The 19,888-nt window shown below is 34.1% G+C and overlaps 1 protein-coding gene across 9 annotated transcripts in view; it reads right to left on the bottom strand.

The window, feature by feature from the left end:
* LOC121573374 (transcription factor 4) overlaps nucleotides 1–11,605 on the bottom strand; it is a 196,292-nt gene extending 184,687 nt beyond the window's left edge. For all 9 annotated transcript variants that reach the window (XM_045216530.1, XM_045216524.1, XM_045216525.1 and 6 more), the window contains exon 1: nucleotides 11,547–11,605. The gene's annotated coding sequence lies outside the window, so the exon portion shown is untranslated. The remainder of the gene's footprint in view (nucleotides 1–11,546) is intronic.
* Nucleotides 11,606–19,888: the final 8,283 nt, after the last annotated feature.

The raw sequence follows: 19,888 nt of genomic DNA, 5'->3' as shown, positions 1-19,888 counted from the left end.
TGGAGAACGTTCTGCTGCCTGCAACATCCTCCAGCATGACCGGTTTGGCGGTGGGTCAGTAATGGTGTGGGGTGGCATTTCTTTGGGGGGGCCGCACAGCCCTCCATGTGCTCGCCAGAGGTAGCCTGACTGCCATTAGGTACCGAGATGAGATCCTCAGACCCCTTGTGAGACCATATGCTGGTGCGGTTGGCCCTGGGTTCCTCCTAATGCAAGACAATGCTAGACCTCATGTGGCTGGAGTGTGTCAGCAGTTCCTGCAAGAGGAAGGCATTGATGCTGTGGACTGGCCCGCCCGTTCCCCAGACCTGAATCCAATTGAGCACATCTGGGACATCGTTACAACGCCACGTTGCACCACAGACTGTCCAGGAGTTGGCGAATGCTTTAGTCCAGGTTTGGGAGGAGATCCCTCAGGAGACCATCCGCCACCTCATCAGGAGCATGCCCAGGCGTTGTAGGGAGGTCATACAGTGGTCTAAGGCACTGCATCGCAGTGCTAGCTGTGCCACTAGAGATCCTGGTTCGAATCCAGGCTCTGTCGTAGCCGGCCGCGACCGGGAGACCCATGGGGCGGCGCACAATTGGCCCAGCGTCGTCTAGGGTAGGGGAGGGTATGGCCGGCAGGGGATGTAGCTCAGTTCGTAGAGCATGGCGTTTGCAACGCCACGGTTGTGGGTTCGATTCCCACGGGGGGTATGGAAGACAAAAAAAAAGTAATGTATGCACTAACTGTAAGTCGCTCTGGATAAGAGCGTCTGCTAAATGACTAAAATGTAAAATGTAAAATGTAATACAGGCACGTGGAGGCCACGCACACTACTTAGCCTCATTTTGACTTGTTTTAAGGACATTATATCAAAGTTGGATCAGCCTCTAGTGTGGTTTTCCACTTTAATTTTGAGGGTGACTCCAAATCCAGACCTCCATGGGTTGATACATTTGATTTCCATTGATACATTTTGTGTGATTTTGTTGTCAGCACATTCAACTATGTAAAGAAAAAAGTATTTAATAAGATTATTTCATTCATTCAGATCTAGGATGTGTTATTTTAGTGTTCCCATAATTTTTTTGAGCAGTGTATATTATATTATATTATACTATATTATATTATACCATATTATATTATATTATATTATACTATATTATATTATATTATACTATACTATACTATATTATACTATATTATATTATACTATATTATACTATATTATACTATATTATACTATATTATATTATACTATATTATATTATATTATACTATATTATATTATACCATATATTATAATATATTATATTCTATTATATTATACTATATTATACTATATTATATTATACCATATTATATTATAATATATTATATTATACTATATTATACCATATTATATTATATTATACTATATTATATTATATTATACTATATTATATTATATTATACTATGTTATATTATATTATATTATACTATATTATAATATATTATATTATATTATACTATATTATATTATACCATATTATATTATATTATATTATACTATATTATACTATATTATATTATACTATATTATATTATATCATATTATATTATACTATTTTATACTATATTATATTATACCATATTATATTATATTATACTATATTATACTATATTATATTATATTATACTATATTATATTATACCATATTATATTATATTATATTATACCATATTATATTATATTATATTATACCATATTATATTATACCATATTATATTATATTATATTATACCATATTATATTATATTATACTATATTATACTATATTATATTATACTATATTATATTATACCATATTATATTATATTATACCATATTATATTATATTATACCATATTATATTATATTATATTATACCATATTATATTATATTATACTATATTATATTATATTATATTATACTATATTATATTATATTATACAATGTTATATTATATTATACTATATTATAATATATTATATTATACCATATTATATTATATTATACTATATTATACTATATTATATTATATTATACTATATTATATTATACCATATTATATTATATTATATTATACCATATTATATTATATTATATTATACCATATTATATTATATTATACCATATTATATTATATTATATTATACCATATTATATTATATTATACCATATTATATTATATTATACTATATTATACTATATTATATTATACCATATTATATTATATTATACCATATTATATTATATTATACCTTATTATATTATATTATATTATACCATATTATATTATATTATAATATATTATATTATACCATATTATATTATATTATACTATATTATACTATATTATATTATATTATACTATATTATATTATACCATATTATATTATATTATATTATATTATACCATATTATATTATATTATATTATATTATATTATACCATATTATATTATATTATACCATATTATATTATATTATATTATACCATATTATATTATATTATATTATACCATATTATATTATATTATACTATATTATACTATATTATATTATACTATATTATATTATACCATATTATATTATATTATACCATATTATATTATATTATACCATATTATATTATATTATATTATACTATATTATATTATACTATATTATCGCCACGCACGCTGCGCAAAATTCTGGCTTCCCAAACAGGCATCGGCCTACAAGCTCGTGAGTTGAAACAGTCCACAGCTATTTTTATAATAAGCTAATGAGCCTCGATTCCTCTGTGGCTAAGTCATGCTTCCTGGTAAAGTATTTTTAATGATTTTATTTATTTCTGTATATATCCCATTTATCTCCTGTTCTATTGGTTTCCATTGACTTTCCTATTGGACCCAGCACCATGTCATTTCTCTTCTGTTCTGTTCTCTTGGTTTCCATTGACTTTCCCATTGGACCCAGCACTATGCCATTTTCATATCAACTTTATTTCGTTGTCCAGAAGCCAAAGGCCCACTCCCAGTCATACTAACAACCCCAACCATAGAATGGTGTTTTCACAGGTGAGCAGTTTAGAATGGTGTTTTCCAGCGAATTGCATTTTGGGGCATGGTTGAAAATGACGTTTTATTGGCTGCATCATTGCATGAATTGCATGTTCTGTTAAGACGCATTACCATAATCTAAATGTGATTTCTGTAATTCTGAGCACTGTAGCCCTAATGGGTACCACACCCAATGCATATGGGTCCGGTAATTTAAAACCTGAGGAGACTACCTGCCAATGAACCTGAGGAGACTACCTGCCAATGAACCTGAGGAGACTACCTACCAATAAACCTGAGGAGACTACCTACCAATGAACCTGAGGAGACTACCTACCAATGAACCTGAGGAGACTACCTGTCAATAAACCTGAGGAGACTACCTGCCAGGGGAAGGAGAGAAGGAAACACACATCCACTACATAATATAATAATCAACTCAGGCTACACATCCACTACATACTATAATAATCAACTCAGGCTACACATCCACTACATACTATAATAATCAACTCAGGCTACACATCCACTACATACTATAATAATCAACTCAGGCTACACATCCACTACATACTATAATAATCAACTCAGGCTACACATCCACTACATACTATAATAATCAACTCAGGCTACACATCCACTACATAATATAATAATCAACTCAGGCTACACATCCACTACATACTATAATAATCAACTCAGGCTACACATCCACTACATACTATAATAATTAACTCAGGCTACACATCCACTACATACTATAATAATCAACTCAGGCTACACATCCACTACATACTATAATAATCAACTCAGGCTACACATCCACTACATACTATAATAATCAACTCAGGCTACACATCCACTACATAATATAATAATCAACTCAGGCTACACATCCACTACATACTATAATAATCAACTCAGGCTACACATCCACTACATACTATAATAATCAACTCAGGCTACACATCCACTACATACTATAATAATCAACTCAGGCTACACATCCACTACATACTATAATAATCAACTCAGGCTACACATCCACTACATACTATAATAATCAACTCAGGCTACACATCCACTACATAATATAATAATCAACTCAGGCTACACATCCACTACATAATATAATAATCAACTCAGGCTACACATCCACTACATAATATAATAATCAACTCAGGCTACACATCCACTACATAATATAATAATCAACTCAGGCTACACATCCACTACATACTATAATAATCAACTCAGGCTACACATCCACTACATACTATAATAATCAACTCAGGCTACACATCCACTACATACTATAATAATCAACTCAGGCTACTCATCCACTACATAATATAATAATCAACTCAGGCTACACATCCACTACATACTATAATAATCAACTCAGGCTACACATCCACTACATACTATAATAATCAACTCAGGCTACACATCCACTACATACTATAATAATCAACTCAGGCTACACATCCACTACATACTATAATAATCAACTCAGGCTACACATCCACTACATACTATAATAATCAACTCAGGCTACACATCCACTACATAATATAATAATCAACTCAGGCTACACATCCTCTACATACTATAATAATCAACTCAGGCTACACATCCACTACATACTATAATAATCAACTCAGGCTACACATCCACTACATAATATAATAATCAACTCAGGCTACACATCCTCTACATACTATAATAATCAACTCAGGCTACACATCCACTACATAATATAATAATCAACTCAGGCTACACATCCACTACATAATATAATAATCAACTCAGGCTACACATCCACTACATACTATAATAATCAACTCAGGCTACACATCCACTACATACTATAATAATCAACTCAGGCTACACATCCTCTACATACTATAATAATCAACTCAGGCTACACATCCACTACATACTATAATAATCAACTCAGGCTACACATCCACTACATACTATAATAATCAACTCAGGCTACACATCCACTACATACTATAATAATCAACTCAGGCTACACATCCACTACATACTATAATAATCAACTCAGGCTACACATCCACTACATAATATAATAATCAACTCAGGCTACACATCCTCTACATACTATAATAATCAACTCAGGCTACACATCCACTACATACTATAATAATCAACTCAGGCTACACATCCACTACATAATATAATAATCAACTCAGGCTACACATCCACTACATACTATAATAATCAACTCAGGCTACACATCCACTACATACTATAATAATCAACTCAGGCTACACATCCACTACATACTATAATAATCAACTCAGGCTACACATCCACTACATACTATAATAATCAACTCAGGCTACACATCCACTACATAATATAATAATCAACTCAGGCTACACATCCACTACATACTATAATAATCAACTCAGGCTACACATCCACTACATAATATAATAATCAACTCAGGCTACACATCCTCTACATACTATAATAATCAACTCAGGCTACACATCCACTACATAATATAATAATCAACTCAGGCTACACATCCACTACAGAATATAATAATCAACTCAGGCTACACATCCACTACATACTATAATAATCAACTCAGGCTACACATCCACTACATACTATAATAATCAACTCAGGCTACACATCCACTACATACTATAATAATCAACTCAGGCTACACATCCACTACAGAATATAATAATCAACTCAGGCTACACATCCACTACATAATATAATAATCAACTCAGGCTACACATCCACTACATACTATAATAATCAACTCAGGCTACACATCCACTACATACTATAATAATCAACTCAGGCTACACATCCTCTACATACTATAATAATCAACTCAGGCTACACATCCACTACATACTATAATAATCAACTCAGGCTACACATCCACTACATACTATAATAATCAACTCAGGCTACACATCCACTACATACTATAATAATCAACTCAGGCTACACATCCACTACATACTATAATAATCAACTCAGGCTACACATCCACTACATACTATAATAATCAACTCAGGCTACACATCCACTACATACTATAATAATCAACTCAGGCTACACATCCACTACATACTATAATAATCAACTCAGGCTACACATCCACTACATACTATAATAATCAACTCAGGCTACACATCCACTACATACTATAATAATCAACTCAGGCTACACATCCACTACATACTATAATAATCAACTCAGGCTACACATCCACTACATACTATAATAATCAACTCAGGCTACACATCCACTACAGAATATAATAATCAACTCTAAACCCCTGTATGCCTCCCAAAGGGAACCTATGGACCCGGCTCAAAAGTAGTACGCTATATAGGGAATAGGGTGCAATTTTGGACACAGACTCCGTCAGAGTTCAGAATGGAGCCGTTTCAGCAGTTTCTGTGAGAGGAGAGAAGTAGTTGGTCGCTACCACTACGACAAGTGCTACCTCAGCTTGAGCCCGTGCCAAGAACAGATTTCTAGAGTGATAATAGAAATGTAGTCATGATTATGTGTCGGTGTGTGTGTGTGTTTGTATGTGTTTGTGTGTGTGTGTGTGGTTGTGTCCAGCGTCGTCCAAGGTAGGGGAGGGTTTGGCCGGCAGGGATGTGGGTTCATTTCCCACAGGGGGCCAGTATGAAAAAAATATATATATAGAAAAAAACGTATGCATTCACTAACGGTAAGTCGCTCTGGATAAGAGCGTCTGCTAAATTACTAAAATGTAAATGTAAATGTAAATGTTGTGTGTGTGTGTGTGTTTGTATGTGTGTGTGTGTGTGTGGTTGTGTGTGTGTGTGTGTGGTTGTGTGTGTGTGGTTGTGTGTGTGTGTGTGTGTGTGTGTGTGTGTGTGTGTGGTGTGTGTGTGTGTGTGTGTGGTTGTGTGTGTGGTTGTGTGTGTGTGTGTATGTGTGGTTGTGTGTGTGTGGTAGTGTGTGTGTGTGTGTGTGTGTGTGTATGTGTGTGTGTGTGTGTGGTTGTCCAGAGACGCTAGAGGTCTCTAAACGAGGGGTATGGTAGTACAGCCAACCTTTTAAAAGCCATATATAAACAAGTACAACACTAACATATGAGGTGAGAGGCTTTTAAAAGCCATATATAACCATGTATAACACTAACATATGAGAAAGCCATATATACACCTGTAGAAGAATTCTCTGTCTTTTCCCTCTTCCAATGAATGCAACACGCTTGGCATGCATGTCAGACACACCGAATACACACCGATGCCGTACGCACACACACTTGACCAGTAATAATATATCAGTAATAGTATGTCAGTATGTCAGTAATAGTATATCAGTAATAATATATCAGTATGTCAGTAATAGTATATCAGTATGTCAGTAATAGTATGTCAATAATAGTATATCAGTATGTCAGTAATAGTATGTCAGTAATAGTATATCAGTATGTCAGTAATAGTATATCAGTAATAATATATCAGTATGTCAGTAATAGTATATCAGTATATCAGTAATAGTATATCAGTATGTCAGTAATAGTATATCAGTAATAGTATATCAGTATGTCAGTAATAGTATGTCAGTAATAGTATATCAGTATGTCAGTAATAGTATATCAGTATGTCAGTAATAGTATATCAGTAATAGTATATCAGTATGTCAGTAATAGTATGTCAGTAATAGTATATCAGTATGTCAGTAATAGTATATCAGTAATAATATATCAGTATGTCAGTAATAGTATATCAGTATATCAGTAATAGTATATCAGTATGTCAGTAATAGTATATCAGTATGTCAGTAATAGTATGTCAGTAATAGTATATCAGTATGTCAGTAATAGTATATCAGTATGTCAGTAATAGTATATCAGTATGTCAGTAATAGTATGTCAGTAATAATATATCAGTATGTCAGTAATAGTATATCAGTATGTCAGTAATAGTATATCAGTATGTCAGTAATAATATATCAGTATGTCAGTAATAGTATATCAGTATGTCAGTAATAGTATATCAGTATGTCAGTAATAGTATATCAGTATATCAGTAATAATATATCAGTATGTCAGTAATAATATATCAGTATGTCAGTAATAGTATGTCAGTATGTCAGTAATAGTATATCAGTATGTCAGTAATAATATATCAGTATGTCAGTAATAGTATATCAGTATGTCAGTAATAGTATATCAGTATGTCAGTAATAGTATATCAGTATGTCAGTAATAGTATGTCAGTATGTCAGTAATAGTATATCAGTATGTCAGTAATAATATATCAGTATGTCAGTAATAGTATATCAGTATGTCAGTAATAGTATGTCAGTAATAGTATATCAGTATGTCAGTAATAGTATATCAGTATGTCAGTAATAGTATGTCAGTATGTCAGTAATAGTATATCAGTATGTCAGTAATAGTATATCAGTATGTCAGTAATAGTATGTCAGTAATAGTATATCAGTATGTCAGTAATAATATATCAGTATGTCAGTAATAGTATATCAGTATGTCAGTAATAGTATATCAGTATGTCAGTAATAGTATATCAGTAATAATATATCAGTATGTCAGTAATAGTATGTCAGTAATAATATATCAGTATGTCAGTAATAGTATGTCAGTATGTCAGTAATAGTATATCAGTATGTCAGTAATAGTATGTCAGTAATAGTATATCAGTATGTCAGCAATAGTATATCAGTAATAGTATATCAGTATGTCAGTAATAGTATGTCAGTATGTCAGTAATAGTATATCAGTATGTCAGTAATAGTATATCAGTATGTCAGTAATAGTATATCAGTATGTCAGTAATAGTATATCAGTATGTCAGTAATAGTATATCAGTATGTCAGTAATAGTATATCAGTATGTCAATAATAGTATATCAGTATGTCAGTAATAGTATATCAGTATGTCAGTAATAGTATGTCAGTAATAGTATATCAGTATGTCAGTAATAGTATATCAGTATGTCAGTAATAGTATATCAGTATGTCAGTAATAGTATGTCAGTAATAATATATCAGTATGTCAGTAATAGTATATCAGTATGTCAGTAATAGTATATCAGTATGTCAGTAATAATATATCAGTATGTCAGTAATAGTATATCAGTATGTCAGTAATAGTATATCAGTATGTCAGTAATAGTATATCAGTATATCAGTAATAATATATCAGTATGTCAGTAATAATATATCAGTATGTCAGTAATAGTATGTCAGTATGTCAGTAATAGTATATCAGTATGTCAGTAATAATATATCAGTATGTCAGTAATAGTATATCAGTATGTCAGTAATAGTATATCAGTATGTCAGTAATAGTATATCAGTATGTCAGTAATAGTATGTCAGTATGTCAGTAATAGTATATCAGTATGTCAGTAATAATATATCAGTATGTCAGTAATAGTATATCAGTATGTCAGTAATAGTATGTCAGTAATAGTATATCAGTATGTCAGTAATAGTATATCAGTATGTCAGTAATAGTATGTCAGTATGTCAGTAATAGTATATCAGTATGTCAGTAATAGTATATCAGTATGTCAGTAATAGTATGTCAGTAATAGTATATCAGTATGTCAGTAATAATATATCAGTATGTCAGTAATAGTATATCAGTATGTCAGTAATAGTATATCAGTATGTCAGTAATAGTATATCAGTAATAATATATCAGTATGTCAGTAATAGTATGTCAGTAATAATATATCAGTATGTCAGTAATAGTATGTCAGTATGTCAGTAATAGTATATCAGTATGTCAGTAATAGTATGTCAGTAATAGTATATCAGTATGTCAGCAATAGTATATCAGTAATAGTATATCAGTATGTCAGTAATAGTATGTCAGTATGTCAGTAATAGTATATCAGTATGTCAGTAATAGTATATCAGTATGTCAGTAATAGTATATCAGTATGTCAGTAATAGTATATCAGTATGTCAGTAATAGTATATCAGTATGTCAGTAATAGTATATCAGTATGTCAATAATAGTATATCAGTATGTCAGTAATAGTATATCAGTATGTCAGTAATAGTATGTCAGTAATAGTATATCAGTATGTCAGTAATAGTATGTCAGTATGTCAGTAATAATATATCAGTATGTCAGTAATAGTATATCAGTATGTCAGTAATAGTATATCAGTAATAATATATCAGTATGTCAGTAATAGTATGTCAGTAATAATATATCAGTATGTCAGTAATAGTATGTCAGTATGTCAGTAATAGTATATCAGTATGTCAGTAATAGTATATCAGTATGTCAGTAATAGTATGTCAGTATGTCAGTAATAGTATATCAGTATGTCAGTAATAGTATATCAGTAATAATATATCAGTAATAGTATGTCAGTATGTCAGTAATAGTATGTCAGTAATAGTATATCAGTATGTCAGTAATAGTATGTCAGTAATAATATACCAGTATGTCAGTAATAGTATATCAGTATGTCAGTAATAGTATGTCAGTATGTCAGTAATAGTATATCAGTATGTCAGTAATAGTATATCAGTAATAATATATCAGTATGTCAGTAATAGTATGTCAGTATGTCAGTAATAATATATCAGTATGTCAGTAATAGTATATCAGTATGTCAGTAATAATATATCAGTATGTCAGTAATAGTATATCAGTATGTCAGTAATAGTATATCAGTATGTCAGTAATAGTATATCAGTATGTCAGTAATAGTATATCAGTATGTCAGTAATAGTATGTCAGTATGTCAGTAATAGTATATCAGTATGTCAGTAATAGTATATCAGTAATAATATATCAGTATGTCAGTAATAGTATATCAGTATGTCAGTAATAGTATGTCAGTAATAGTATATCAGTATGTCAGTAATAGTATATCAGTAATAATATATCAGTATGTCAGTAATAGTATATCAGTAATAATATATCAGTATGTCAGTAATAGTATATCAGTATGTCAGTAATAGTATATCAGTAATAATATATCAGTATGTCAGTAATAGTATATCAGTATGTCAGTAATAGTATGTCAGTAATAGTATATCAGTATGTCAGTAATAGTATATCAGTAATAATATATCAGTATGTCAGTAATAGTATATCAGTAATAATATATCAGTATGTCAGTAATAGTATATCAGTAATAGTATATCAGTATGTCAGTAATAGTATATCAGTAATAATATATCAGTATGTCAGTAATAGTATATCAGTAATAATATATCAGTATGTCAGTAATAGTATATCAGTAATAATATATCAGTATGTCAGTAATAGTATATCGGTATGTCAGTAATAGTATATCAGTATGTCAGTAATAGTATATCAGTAATAATATATCAGTATGTCAGTAATAGTATATCAGTATGTCAGTAATAGTATATCAGTATGTCAGTAATAGTATATCAGTAATAATATATCAGTATGTCAGTAATAGTATGTCAGTAATATTTTATATTATTTACCTGATGACACCCGTGTAGGTTGGAGTCTCTTACATAGGAGAAGGATCCTCTCTCCGTTTTACCTGGATAGAGAGAAGACAGAAAGTGTTAAAAATGAACAATCCTTTTCCTTAAAAACGCGAAGGAAAAACGTCTAAAATCCAACATATCTTGTACAAACCTTTAAAGATAGATGACTCTGCATTTAGAGACATTTTTTGCAACTTTGCAGCATTTAGTATCATGTGTGGAAAATTCTAGGCCTCAAGCCTATGAAACAATGTATGCCTGTAGTGGAGGTTTATGAGGTAACAACACAACACAACAAAGTCCCAACAGGAAAGACAAAGATGGCCCAAACCCCAACCAACAGCATATAATACCTTTGTGATATGATTCTCTAGCTTTGCTGTGTATGCCATAGAAATGTGCTATCATGCTGTACATTTCCAGACAGCACCAAACAGACATCTGCTATGCTACAGATTCTCTCACACACACACACGCACACGCACAAGCACACAGACACACACACACACAGACACACAAAAACACTCACAGACACACACACACACACAGTGTACTTTGTGCTATAAGATCTGGGTTCTGCATAACTAGCTTCTCTGCACAAAACGTTTACATCTTAAGACGTTTGTGCATTCCCCCCAAATCAATGGAAGAGGTACAGGAGCAGCAGGGACAACAGACAAAAACAATGTATGAAATAAAGTATATATACACTGAACAAAAATATAAACACAACATGTAAAGTGTTGGTCCCATGTTTCATGAGCTGAAATAAAAATAACCACCAGTGTCAACGTCAACAGTGAAGAGGCGACTCCGGGATGCTGACCTTCTAGGCAGAGTTGCAAAGAAAAAGCCATATCTCAGACTGGCCAATAAAAATAAAAGATGGGCAAAAGAACACAGACACTGGACTTTTTCTTTGCAACTCTGCCTAGAAGGTCAGCATCCCGGAGTCGCCTCTTCACTGTTGACGTTGAGACTGGTGTTTTGAGGGTACTATTTAATGAAGCTGCCTGTTGAGGACCTGTGAGGCGTCTGTTTCTCAAACTAGACACTCTAATGTATTTGTCCTCTTGCTCAGTTGTGCACCGGGGCCTCCCACTCCTCTTTCTATTCTGGTTAGAGACAGTTTGCGTTGTTCTGTGAAGGGAGTAGTACACAGTGTTGTGCGAGGTCCTCTGTAGCTCAATTGGTAGAGCATGGTGCATGTAACGCCAGGGTAGTGGGTTTGATCCCCGGGACCACCCATAAGCAAAAATGTATGCCCACATGACTGTAAGTCGCTTTGGACAAAAGCGTCTGCTAAATGGCATATTATTATCTTCAGTTTCTTGGCAATTTCTCGCATGGAATTTCTCAAAACAAGAATAGACTGATGAGTTTCAGAAGAAAGTTATTTGTTTCTGGCCATTTTGATCCTGTAATCGAACCCACAATTGCTGATGCTCCAGATACTCAACTAGTCTCAAGAAGGCCAGTTTTATTGCTTCTTTAATCAGCACAACAGTTTTCAGCTGTGCTAACATAATTGCAAAAGGGTTTTCTAATGATCAATTAGCCTTTTAAAATGATAAACTTGGATTAGCAAACACAACGTGCCATTGGAACACAGGACTGATGGTTGCTGATAATGGGCCTATGTACGCCTATGTAGATATTCCATAAAAAATCAGCCGTTTCCAGCTACAATAGCCATTTACAACATTAACAATCTCTACACTGTATTTCTGATCAATTTGATGTTATTTTAATGGAGAATAAAAAATGCTTTCCTTTCGAAAACAAGGACATTTCTAAGTGACCCCAAACTTTTGAACGGTAGTGTATCTGTTGAGAACATAATGAAATATCTGTTGAGAACATAATGAAATATCTGTTGAGAACATAATGAAATATCTGTTGAGAACATAATGAAATATCTGTTGAGAACATAATGAAATATCTGTTGGGAACATAATGAAATATCTGTTGGGAACATAATGAAATATATGTTGGGAACATAATGAAATATCTGTTGAGAACATAATGAAATATCTGTTGAGAACATAATGAAATATCTGTGGGGAACATAATGAAATATCTGTTGGGAACATAATGAAATATCTGTTGAGAACATAATGAAATATCTGTTGAGAACATAATGAAATATCTGTTGAGAACATAATGAAATATCTGTTGAGAACATAATGAAATATCTGTTGGGAACATAATGAAATATCTGTTGAAAACATAATGAAATATCTGTTGAGAACATAATGAAATATCTGTGGGGAACATAATGAAATATCTGTGAATATATATCTGTTGGGAATATAATGAAATATCTGTTGGGAACATAATGAAATATCTGTTGGGAATATAATGAAATATCTGTTGGGAACATAATGAAATATCTGTTGGGAACATAATGAAATATCTGTTGGGAACATAATGAAATATCTGTTGGGAACACAATGAAATATCTGTTGGGAACATAATGAAATAGCTGCCCTCTTAAAAAACTTTTAACACTATTTTGTTATTAACATCCACTTCAACATTAGTAACGGTAATAAAAATCCATTAGACTTCCCCATATTACAACTAAAACTAGAGAAACCTTGTTCTAAATGCTGGCTGCATAACACACCAAAAAAGTAACTAAAAAGTGTGTTGTAACACTTACTACATGGATGGATAATAACACATGTTTTCATAAAGACCCTTCATGCCCCCACCATCAACACTACTAAATATTAGTTAAATATTTCACAATGGCTGTCCTCAATCCTCAATCGTGTCACGGCGAGGCTCTCATGTCCTTTGGTCCCTACATAAAACTGTTCTGTTGACCTTTTCAACCCGGCATCTCCAAGCATTCGAGGGGCATGCATAACACAAGCAAAAATCCCTGGTAATTAATTGAGTTGTAAGAGTATTTAAAGGATTTAAAGATTGGAATTACAAGAGAAGAGAACAGAACAGAACAGGACAAGGTCAGAGAGGAGAGGAGGTCACGACCTGTGTCACATACAGTACATCCTGCTGATACACACACACACACACGCACACGCACGCACACACACACACACGCACGCACGCACGCACGCACGCACACACACACACACGCACGCATACGCACGCACACGCACGCACACACACACACGCACGCACGCACACACACACACACACACGCACGCACACTCGCACACACACACACACACGCACGCACACTCACGCACGCACGCACGCACGCACACACACACGCACACACACACGCACACATGATGGAGAGCTACAGATTTGAGCCTAGTTTAATCATAACGTGTTTGAAATACTGTATATGAACAATATATTAACTGGAGTTAAAGGTGCTTTTTCGATAAATCTAATAAATTATATCTTTATATCAGAAGTGCTGGATTTCTGGAAATAACACCAGGACACTATACTGACGGTTCAGAACCAACAGGAAGGAGACAGTTCCTGAGTTACCCTCTGTGGGAACAATGTTATTTTTTCACAGGTTTTGTTTTCTTCCAGAGGTCTTGTTTCTACCACCTCTCTGCAGAACACCAAATCCCTGATAATCCACTGAAATGGGAGTCAGGAAGTAAAAATGAACTCCCATTACAGGGCTGGGCTGGGGCCGCGTGGACACAGCTGTAGAGGAGAAACCTACTGTTGTGAAATGAAACTCGCGCATTGACAACATATACCTAAATACAGGAAGGAAAATCATTACACAACTATGGAGAGAGAGAGGATACTTGTACGTGAATAATTGAAACCAATGTTTAGATACTGGACCCACTTCAAAAAAAGCTTCATTTCATTTACAGCAGTATGATTTCTGTTGTTTACTGCAGATTCACAATCGTACTACAACAAGTTGTTTACTGGGCGGCAGGTAGAGCGTTGGGCCAGTAACCGAAAGGTCGTTGGATCGAATTCCCGAGCCGACTAGGTGAAAAATCTGTCGCTGTGCCCTTGAGCAAGGCACTTAACCCTAATTGCTCTTGTAAGTCACTCTGGATAAGAGCGTCTGCTAAATAACGCACATCTACATTTAATAACCTACGGAGCTATAAGGCTGTGAATCTACAGTATGATTTAATAACCTACAGACCTGTAAGGCTGTGAATCTACAGTATGATTTAATAACCTACAGACCTATAAGGCTGTGAATCTACAGTATGATTTAACAACCTACAGACCTATAAGGCTGTGAATCTACAGTATGATTTAATAACCTACAGACCTGTAAGGCTGTGAATCTACAGTATGATTTAATAACCTACAGACCTATAAGGCTGTGAATCTACAGTATGATTTAATAACCTACAGACCTATAAGGCTGTGAATCTACAGTATGATTTAATAACCTACAGACCTGTAAGGCTGTGAATCTACAGTATGATTTAATAACCTACAGACCTATAAGGCTGTGAATCTACAGTATGATTTAATAACCTACAGACCTATAAGGCTGTGAATCTACAGTATGATTTTGACAACACATTGTTATGGTATATTTATTAACCTTCAGAAAGTATTCATACCCCTTGACTTATTCCACATTTTGTTGTGTTACAGCCTGAATTAAAAATTGATTAAATATATTATTTTTTTTCACCCATCTACACACAATATCCCATAATGACAAAGTGAAAACATGTTTCTAGACATTTTTGCTAATGTATTTAAAATGAAATACAGAAATAGCTAATTTACATACTGTAAGTATTCACACCCCTGAGTCAATACTTTATGGAATTACCTTTAGCAGTGATTACAGCTGTGAGTCTTTCTGGGTAAGTCTCTAAGAGCTTTCTACACCTGGATTGTGCAACATTTGCCCATTACTCTTTTCAAAATTCTTCAAGCTCTGTCAAATTGGTTGTTAATCATTGGTAGACAAACATTTTCAGGTCTTGCATAGATCTTCAAGTAGATTTAAGTCAAAACTGTAACTCAGCCACTCAGGAACATTCACTGTCTTCTAGGTAAGCAACTCCAGTGTAGATTTGGCCTTGTGTTTTAAGTTATTGTCCTGCTGAAAGGTGAATTCCTCTCCCAGTGTCTGGTGGAAAGCAGACTGAACCAGGATTTCCTCTAGGATTTTGCCTGTGCTTAGCTTCATTCAGTTTCTTTTTTAATCCTGAAAAACACCCCAGTTCTTAACGACATCAAGCATACCCATAACATGATGCAGCCACCACTATGCTTGAAAATACGGAGAGTGGTACTCAGTAATGTGTTGTATTGGATTTGCCCCAAACATAACACGTTGTATTCAGGCCATAAAGTTAATTTCTTTGCCACATTTTTTGCAGTATTACTTGCCCTTGTTGCAAACAGGATGCATGTTTTGAATATTTGTATTCTGTACAGGCTTCCTTCTTTTCACTCTGTCATTTAGTTTAGTATTGTGGAGTAACTACAATGTTGTTTTCTCCTATCACAGCCATTAAACTCAATTTTAAACAGCCATTAAACAGCCATTTTAAAGTCATCACTGGCCTCATGGTGAAATCCCTGAGCGGTTTCCTTCCTCTCTGGCAACTGAATTAGGAAGGACGCCTGTATCTTTGAAGTGACTGGGTGATTTGATACACCATCCAAAGTGTAATTAATAACCACCATGCTCAAAGGGATATTCAATGTCTGCTTTTTTATTTTTACCCATCTACCAATAGGTGCCCTTCTTTGTGAGGCATTGGAAAACATCCCTGGTCTTTGTGGTTGAATCTGTGTTTGAAATTCACTGCTCAACTGAGGGACCTTACAGATAATTATATGTGTGGGGTACAGAGACGAGGTAGTCATTCAAAATCATGTTGCACACAGAGTGAGTCCATGCAACTTATTATGTGACTTGTTAAGCACATTTTTACTCCTGAACTTATTTAGGCTTGTCATAACAAAGGGGTTGAATACTTATTGACTCATGACATTTCAGCTTTTCATTTTTAATTAATTTGTAAAAATGTCAGAAAACATAATTCCACTTTGATATTATGGGGTATTGTGTGTAGGCCAGTGACAAAAAAAAATCTCAATTTAATCCATTTTAAATTCAGACTGTAAAAAAATAAATACAAAAAGGTGGAATAAGTCAAGGGGTGTGAATACTTTCTGAAGGCACTGTATATAACATTAGACTCTGTAGCAGAGCTACACGGACATGAATCTCTCTCATCAGAGTACTGAATCCTAGAGTCTGAATCCTAGTAATGTTCGATATGGCACCCTATTCCTATGTAGCGCACTACTTTTGACCAGGGCAAATAGGGGACAGGGTGGCATTTGGGACGCCGACAGAGTGATGTTCCATATGGTTCTGTTAGCCCTTACAGAGGCGTTAGCAATGTATTGTACCCGACAACAGACAACCTCTCATTAAACGGGTTTAGTCACATTTAATACTGGACGGTTGTGTCCAGGATGTGAGGTCATAATCCAACCATGTCAGGACCTAAAAGACAGATTTAGGAGTTAGAACCGGAACTTGACTTGACTTTATGCTGCAATGCCAACAGATTCAATGCAGCCACTATAAGCAGTGAAGACTCTGGCCGTGTCTGAATACCTATACTTGCGTTCTAAATAGTAGACATTTTAGGTAAGTGAAAATAGAACGTTTTATAGTATGTGGAATTTTCAAAAATCTAGTATGCTTTAAATTCCAGAACGTTATACAAATTTTTTTGGCTTTTCTTCTAGTAGAATTCGCCGCACACTTTTGAGGAAGAGAATCACGTGTCAGGCAACAGCTGATGTTGAGATAAGGGGACACGCTGTACCCAAATGAATGAATAGCGGGAATCAATACAATTGGACATTAAAGATGACACATACTCAGGATGGATGAGCCTTGTTGTTGTTGTTGTTGTTTGTACTGAACGTTCTAAATAGTATGTAAGGAGTAGGCAAGACAGATTTCAGACAGATTTCAGACAGATTTCAGACAGATTTCAGACAGATTTCAGACAGATTTCAGACAGATTTCAGCTTTTATTCTTATTCTATTTTTTCCCTTTATTTACATTTTATTTTTTATTTACAGCTGAGTTACAACTACAGATTAATTTGTATTGGCATCTAAACTTGCGATTTAGCTAAACGTCCTCAAGTTCTGCATATTGCTGTTACCACTACTTCCATGTAGAATGTATTATGTTGGTAAAACTGTATTTTATTTTTTTGTATCAACGAAAAACACATTGATATGAAAATGAAATAAAAATAAAATCATGTAATCATTTATATGAGTATCACATTTTATTTGCAAATCAAAGTGCAATACTCTGTAGACTGTTTAATAAAGAAATGATCAAAAATAGACTAGATAGATCTGCTGACCCCAGCTATATATAACTATTTTCTTCAATAAACAGAAAACACAACACGACACACACTGCTCAGCGTAGAGGTTTCTCTCTCTGCCTCAATACGCTGAGCTGTGCCAAGACGCCCGTCGTCAGATGTGGCAGAGCCAACCCGTGCACAGTCTGCCAGTGCACGAGGCACAGACACGCAGCTAGTACCCTCAGATGATGCCGCTACAGCCTTTAGTCGTAAAACGACGAGGGTCAAACTACACCATTGGTATCACACACAAATGTCCCAAATTCCACAGTTCGAATAGAAAACTGAAGAAAGAAATTAGGGGGTTGAAAGACATTCCGTTGTCTAACAATTTACCTCACTGTCAGTTCAGGTGCAAAAAGGGTAATGTCTTTAAAAAATTATATTTTCAACACATAATATCTCTATTACCAACGACAACAATGTTAAGCAACACAAAGACAAAGGAAAATATCCTGTCTTACAGCGTATTATGAGGTCTCCATAATAAACAATCATTTCCAAATGATTTCTCTTGACAGGGGCAATTCCTTTAATAAATTTAGCTGCTAACTTTTTTTCTTTTTTTTCTGACAAGAAAACAAATCCTGAAAGCTTCCTAGTTCCTATTTGCCCTGTACTGAACAAGGACTTCCTGCTTCAGTATAATCATGTTACGTATGTGATCTGCCTGTCCCCGTCTCTGGCCCTGGGTCTGAAGGGGGATTGTGTCCTCTCTCTGTTTCCGTGGTGCCTTGGGTTTGGCTGAGAATATGCAGTTGCCTTGGGTTACTTGGGTAGGACTGAGAATGCTTCACGGCCAAAATCCAAGATCCTCTACTCTTCATAGTAAGGCCCTCAGAGCCACTGTCTTGTCAAAGCCCCTGGAAATTCACCTTTTACATAAAAAAGATGAGGGAATACTGAAACGGAAAAACAACAATGTCCATCGGCTCAAGAAAAGTGAGGATTTCTGGGGAATAGACAGAAACGCAAACCCTAGG

This window comes from Coregonus clupeaformis, unplaced genomic scaffold, assembly GCF_020615455.1.
Source record: "Coregonus clupeaformis isolate EN_2021a unplaced genomic scaffold, ASM2061545v1 scaf0733, whole genome shotgun sequence".
Classification (NCBI taxonomy): Eukaryota; Metazoa; Chordata; class Actinopteri; order Salmoniformes; family Salmonidae; genus Coregonus; species Coregonus clupeaformis.
Note: the sequence above shows the minus strand (reverse complement) of the source record. Positions and strands in the feature narration are given on the sequence as shown.